The sequence below is a fragment of the Vombatus ursinus genome, unplaced genomic scaffold (assembly GCF_900497805.2).
Source record: "Vombatus ursinus unplaced genomic scaffold, bare-nosed wombat genome assembly UNPS02010219.1, whole genome shotgun sequence".
Lineage (NCBI taxonomy): Eukaryota > Metazoa > Chordata > Mammalia > Diprotodontia > Vombatidae > Vombatus > Vombatus ursinus.
The window spans coordinates 12193239-12200254 of record NW_020949997.1 but is presented as its reverse complement, the minus strand read 5'-3'; the positions used below and the strand labels follow the sequence as shown (position 1 = coordinate 12200254).

General features: G+C 39.1%; 1 protein-coding gene across 2 annotated transcripts in view; it reads left to right on the top strand.

The window, feature by feature from the left end:
- The first annotated feature begins 457 nt into the window (after positions 1 to 457).
- Positions 458 to 7016, top strand: part of LOC114037075 (GDNF-inducible zinc finger protein 1-like) — a 37660-nt gene continuing 31101 nt past the window's right edge. For both annotated transcript variants that reach the window (XM_027853874.1, XM_027853876.1), the window contains exon 1: positions 458 to 517. The gene's annotated coding sequence lies outside the window, so the exon portion shown is untranslated. The remainder of the gene's footprint in view (positions 518 to 7016) is intronic.

The following is a 7016-nucleotide window of genomic DNA, read 5'->3' as shown; positions in this document are numbered from 1 at the left end:
GATCTCTGCAGTCGGCTGTTTCCGAGGCCCCTTCTTTGGCTGTAGCTGAGGGGACCAGAAGGATCGGCGGCACAGAGGGAACTGTCAAACTACAAGCCTCGGGCCCCTTCCATCCCGGTTGCCTTGACCCTCTAGCTCCGCGAGCAAGGCTAAGGAAGAGGGGCGGGGCGAGGGCGGGGCGCGAAGGGGGGGAGAGGAGGGAGGAAAGCGTCCGAGCAGCCAATGAGCTGTGAGCGCGGCGGGGACGGAGCCGCCCAGGCCGCTCCGCCCCGCCCCGCCCCTCGCCCTGCCCGGGACGCGTCCTGGCTGCGAGCAGCGCGGAGCAGGGTGAGTGTGTTTGACCGGGCCCGCCGGAGCCCGGTACCCGGCCTCGGGACTTGCAGCCCAAGGGGAGACGGGGCGGGGCCGGTCGCTCAATTTAATCTGACCCCAGGGGCGGGGGGAGCGAAGGGTGCGGAGTGGGACTTTGACTTTACTAGGAAGCTCTGAGAGGAAAGGGAGGCGCGGGGCTTTGCTGGTTGGTTTATTTTTATTTATTTATTTGTTTGTTTGTTTGTTTGTTTGTTTGTTTATTCATTTATTTATTTGGTCTGCACTTGATTTCATCATTGCAAGATACTCCCAGTTTGGAATCTCCTTCCACCCTTGTGAGTCTGCTTAGGCAACGCCACAAGGCACAGAGAGGTCTAGTGAGCTGTTCATCAGCACAATCAGTATGTACCAGAGGCACGACTTGAACCCAGCTCTCTCTGACTCCAAGGCCACTCTCTCCCACCACCACAGTGCCTTTCTGTGTTGATGTCACATGTTGTTGACATATAACATGGAAAGCCATCTTTAGGATTCTATATAAACGTCAGTTATTAACTTCTAAAGGATATCAAGTATATGCGGACTGTGTGTTCTTTAAAATGCACGGATGCTTTTGATGTGTTATGGCGAGTGTGAACAGGTAGGTTACACTGAAGGCATCCATAGTTGGATGGGGTGTTTGGGTAAGAAGGTTTAACTTTCCAGATTAAACAGATCAGGCAGAGCTAGCTCGGGGTGAGAAATTTTGAGTGAAATGGTACGAAGCATAGTTATGGAATAGAACAGAGGGCAAAGAAGATTATTGCAAAGTGCTGTTCAAGAAGCCACTCCTAACATTTTCTCAAGATGCTTCAAAGCAGTTGTGAAGTTTCTTAACAGAAAAAAAAAGTGATTTGCTGCAAAATTTGCATTTGAGCATTTTTCTTCTGGTACTTTGGGTGATTTTTCATGGGTGTTTGCCCAGTCTCCATTATTAGATGTTAAGATCCTTATAGGCAGTGTCCCATAATACTGTATACTCAATAGGCTCTGGAGACTAAAACCTGGTAATCTTAGTAATGAGAGCCACCAAATTTGATGTCATTTTTCAATCTTGTAATCTGGGTTTTATCCCCTGTTCATCTTCCCCTGGAGCATTTCTGGGTTAAATGAACAAATGAATGAATAAACAAGCCTTTATTCATTGCCTACTCTGTGCCAAGCATCATGCTTGATATTGGGGACACCAATGTGAAAGCTTTGTGATTGCTAGCCTAAAAGAACTCACATTCTTTTGAGCCTCTACAGGGAAAGGAGTTTTAAACTGGGCAGTCACAGGGATTATGAGAGGAGGCATAGGACAAGTCAGTAGTCACTCCCTTTTTAGGAGCAGTGGCAGCACAAGAAAAGCCAGACGTACTAAGCTAAAAGGCGGCAGAGAAAAGGAGTGGCAGGGAACGTGGTAAGATGCTGGGCTTCCTGGTGAATACCTGGATGGGATTAAAGGATGGTTTAGAGACAGCTACATATTAGCAGGTTAGGTGACTTTTCTGGATAAAATGCCAAAATTGGGTGGAATAAGTCCCTTTAGTATAGCCAGATAATAGAATGCTGTAATTAATGGGGACCCTTCCACTAGTAAAATTTAAGAATAAAATAGTCACTCACCTTTCTGACTGGTTTAGGTACAGTTCTGTTTATAAGCAGAGCAATAAACTAGTTAGATAACCATCTTAAATCTATGATTCTCCTTTGTTGCAAGAATATCCTTATGAGGATCTTGTTTTTTCAACAGTTCTTAAACATGTCCAATTGTCTGAAAGGGTGTTAAAATTTTATTTTTAAATTTCAAAGCCAAATTATTTTAAATTCATTTTTTAAACTTCAAAATGTATCATAAAGCACCTTTAGAAGGAAAGGAAAGAACTGGAAAGCCAGAATGGTATTACAGCTTTCAAGCATTTGGAATTAATGCTTTAAGTTTTTTTCCTCACAGTTTTTGATTGGAAATGGGTGGGTGAATAGTTTTTGCAATAATGATGGTGAGAGAGAGAGAAAGAGAGGGAGGGAGGGAGAGAGAGAGAGAGAAAGAGAGAGAGAGAGATTTAACATTTTTTAAAATATACAGAACAGGAGTTCCATAGGAAACACAGGTGAGCAGGACAGATTGAAAACTAATGTGTCAGATTTACTATATGCTTTTAAAAAGTGGTGTAAAAAGCAAGTGGACATTCATAATTACATAGTGAATTTTCTTTTGTATTGTACTGTGTATGGAAATACTTTCTGTGTTTAAGAATATTTTATTACAAAAAGGAATTATTGCTTTAAGCATCACCGTTTTTGAGTTTAGAAACATTGCTCTTGATTTTGATTAACTGATATAACTGGCTTTCATTTTTGAAATGTGCTTTATTTTTTGTCTCCCTGTCATAATTTGGGGGCTAGGAAAATGGATGATATATGCAATAATTATTATATGATGCTATTAAGTCACTCAGCATGGTCATAGAATTGCCATAATGACATTGTGAAGAGCTAAGTAAATTACTCCAGGACTAGATGTTCAACTTATTTGAAACTCTGCAACCTAGCTGTCGCTTTGGGGTATAACTTTCAGTTTTTATTGCTTTTTCTACATACTTATAGAAGAATGCGACTATCTGTATTATTCTAAGCAGTTCCAAATAAGATGTTGGATTAAAAAAAAAAAGGTTTACACAGTGGAATGAGATGAACATGAAACATCAAAATAAGGTTGACTTCTTATTTTTTATTTTTTTTAATTATTTTTTGGCAGTTGGGGTTAAGTGACTTGCCCAGGGTCACAGAGCTTGTAAGTGTCAAGTGTTTGATCTGAGGCCAGATTTGAACTCAGGTCCTCCTGACTTAAAGGCCGGACCTCTACCCACTTCGCCACCTGGTTGCCCCTCAAGGTTGATTTTTTGAAAATTATGTGGCTGAACCTTGTGTGTTTGTATGAAACTTATCAATGTAGCTGAACTTAGCTATATATTTGTGATACTCATGGTGATACAATTTCTATATTTTTCAGTCTTTAAGAAATGTAAAACTTCCTCAAAATTAGGCTGCATTTCTTTGCAATATTTCCCTTCCTTTCTTATTGAATTATGTTTGCTTTTTTGTTTCATCAATTAATAAATACATTAAGCACCTACCAAAAATCAAACAGTTCTTGACCAAAGGGAGCTTAGATGCTGGGTGTGGGGATGTGAATACAAACTTATACATAGTAATTTAAAGTGGGTAGGGAAGCTAGGCATTAATAATAATAATAATAATAATAATGATAGCTAGTATTTGTATAGTGCTTTAAGTTTTGCAAGCACTTGACAAGTAACTCTTTTGTTGCTCACAACAACCCTGGGAGGTAGATGGTACTATTTCTAAGAGGTGGAGATGAGAAGTGAATACATTCCAGGCATGGGGCAAAGACACAGAGATGGGAGATGAATATCTTGTGCGAGGAACATAAAGAAGGCTATATTGGCTAGACTAAACATTTTATGAAGCCCAGTAACATATAATAAGCCTGGAAAGGTATAGTGGAGCCGATTTGTAAAAGACTTTAAACAGATCCGTTTTTAATTTTATCCTCGAGGCAATGAGGATACTTGAACTTACTAAGCAAGGTTTACTGAACGTAGTCTGACCTGTGCTTTAGGAACATCACTTCATTAGCTATGTGAAGGGTAGGGATTAGAAAGAGGAGAAATTTATGGCAGGGATGCCAATTAGGAGGACCTAAACACGAGTAGTGGTTATATGAGTATAGAGGAGGGAAAAGAAATGTTGTGGAGGTGGAAGCCTCACAGTTTTTCACCGATGGTAGTCTTTCACTGAGTATCAAATTTCCCTGGTGGAATTGTTTATGTGAGCGTGAGCAAATTCCTAACTTGAAAGAATTAAATGCAATATGGAAGCATTGTAAAATGACCAAAAAAAGACTTCAAAATAAATTTTCACATTCCCTTCCCCAAACTCTTCCTCTCCGTGTGCTTTAGTTGGGCACTCAGTAACCAACTCTACAAATGTTGTTAGACCTAATTTGATTAGTGACTTGAAATCAAACATCTGTCTGCAACACCAAAAACATACTAGCATCTTCAGTTCTTTAATTAACAACCATAAGTAAAATCTTCTTGAGTTTGTAAAATCAAGTACACACATAACAGTAGGATCCTCTTTCCAAGGAAATCCACTACATCAAACCAAGAACTTGTCATTAATTTAGTTTAAAGGTGTTTATGGATCTGCACATACAACTGAAGTGTCTCAGTTTCACTGCTAGAGTAGTCAGGGTGATTCAGCCACTTCTGTTTGCCTTTCACCCCACTACTGACTCATGGCCTACATGGTTGCTCCCTGTTTGTGTCCCTTCTTTACTCTAGAAGTAGTGTCAAAGGATGTGTAGTTCTCTCTTTTTACTTGCTTCAGTCCCCCATATAGAGAAAGTGGTTCTGGCAAAACATCTAAGTGTCAAATTTATCTTTTTCTTTTCTGGGAGATTCTTCTTTCAGTTGTCCTCCCAACTTTATTCCCAATAAATAAATACACTGCGTAGACAAGTGCTCATGGTTAAAAATGTTTAAGAGAAAATAAACATTTCAAACAAAGCTGGGTAAACAGATTTTCCTGTGCCCAGAGAAAAGGCAAGGAGAGAAAGGAAGTACAGGATTATTGCCTTAGGATTTGTAATGCAGGGTTGTTTCAGCAGCACAGCTTCTGTCCTGAAGTGCTTTGTGCCAGTTGGCCCAAGCAGCCTCAGGCTGGATGTCACCTCTGTCTGTTTTTGCTGCCCTAGCTCCATGCATATTCAGCTTATCCTTTTAGAATCTGGGTTCCTCTTCAAAAGTCTGTTTTCTGCACTCAATGAACTGTCTTTTAAATGTTACCCTGAGGTGTACCCTGTCATTCTTCATCCTAGAGAGTTGTTTCCTTTCTGATTCAGTAAAGAGACTGTTTCCCATTTCACAGGGATCACCTGTTGTGGCTCCATCATTTGTGTGTAGTCTATCACTTTAGTATTAGTACTTTTTTTTTTTAAATGTGTCAGTAGGTTCTGGACTTTTTTCCCCTTCTGTGAAATATTTGCTGTCCCTAGCAAATCAATCAGAGTATGCTGAGCATATTTGTCCTTAGTCCTAAATTCTGGATTTTTCTCTAGTGACTACAGGTCTAAATTACATGCAGGACATATTTTGGCAGTACATGCTACAATAATACAAGCACAGTACATGCCAGTAAATATGCACAAAAAGGAATGCAATAATAACAATTGGTCTATACAATAACAACATATATAAATAGTAATGTATGAGCAAAAAGGCAAACAGAAAAATTATGTATAAAAGATAAATGTTTTTAAGGTATGTAAATATACCATAAATACCACATTCATGAATGGACATGTGTGATTGTAAAAGAAGCACACTTTTCATAGGTTTTAGTATTATCTGACTACACATGTAAGCACTTCACTGTTTTCCCCTGTAATATCCCCTGTAATATTGCGTATCTCTTCACAGGTCAAATAGTTCAAGTGATCTGCTGATCTTTTTGTCTTCATTCTGCTAGTCCTTGAAAATTCTTATCAGAATTATAGTTGTGTATCCCTAAACCTGAATCTGTGGAGAGTCCAGGATAGCTTATGATCTAGTCAGGAAAGATGCGCCCTCCATTTTGACTGATGATGGATTATAGTAATCTAAGTCTTCTTCAATTAAAATGTCTGCTTCTGAGCCATTTTCTGGTTCACACAGTCTTTGAAAAACTGGTTATGGAGTAGTTTTTTATTAATTCTGTGTCACAAGAACACCAAATTTCTTAGTAAAACTGTTTTCTTGTTGAGAGTCTGGACAATGAACTCAGATATCATGCTGCCATTTATTTCAGTCAGTACTGTTAAGAGCTGAAGTTGGAGTTAGGTAATGAGCTTCTTTCAGCTCCTCTCTAGGCTGAGAATAAGACTGGATGTGAAGGTCTTCAGTCTTTCCATTCTCAAGGTCTCAGAAACACAAGTGAAGAAGACATAATTCTTAAACAAATATCAGTAGGAATGATGCAAATCCTGTGGTGTCATTCCTGATGTTTACTAGGTGTGCCTCATGTTGGCTCTACCAAGATTCTTGTTCTGACATTGGTGTTCTGAATGTGTTGTATAATTGAACTATATAATTAAAATGCTAAGGGTGTAGGTCCTCTTGAAGGGTGGTAAGGTAAACTTCTAGATATCTAGGCAGGTAGGTGGGCATAGTACAATAACTGGATAGAATGCTAGACTTTGAGTGAGAAACATTGAGTTCATACCCTGCCTCAGAACTGGCCAACTCAATTATTCTTTCTTGATCTCAGTGTTCTGATCTATAAAGTGGGGAATATAACAGCACCTACCGCAAAAGGTTGTTGTGAGGATCAAATCTAATGACATAATGAATTTAAAGTGATTTATTTGCAAACCATAAAATATTATATGCATGTTAGCTGTTATATACACTATTTATTATCATTGATAAGGAAAATCTATAAAAAAACACATATATAATTTGTAATCACAGAGATCCAGTCTAACTATATAGATGGGTACCAGAGTCAGAATTTTAGCATATAAAACTCCTAGGAAATAATAGCACATTCAGCTTGAAGGAGATAAAGGAGACCAAAGTATTTCCCTCAGTAAGCAGAATTCTGTAACAAATGCTTTA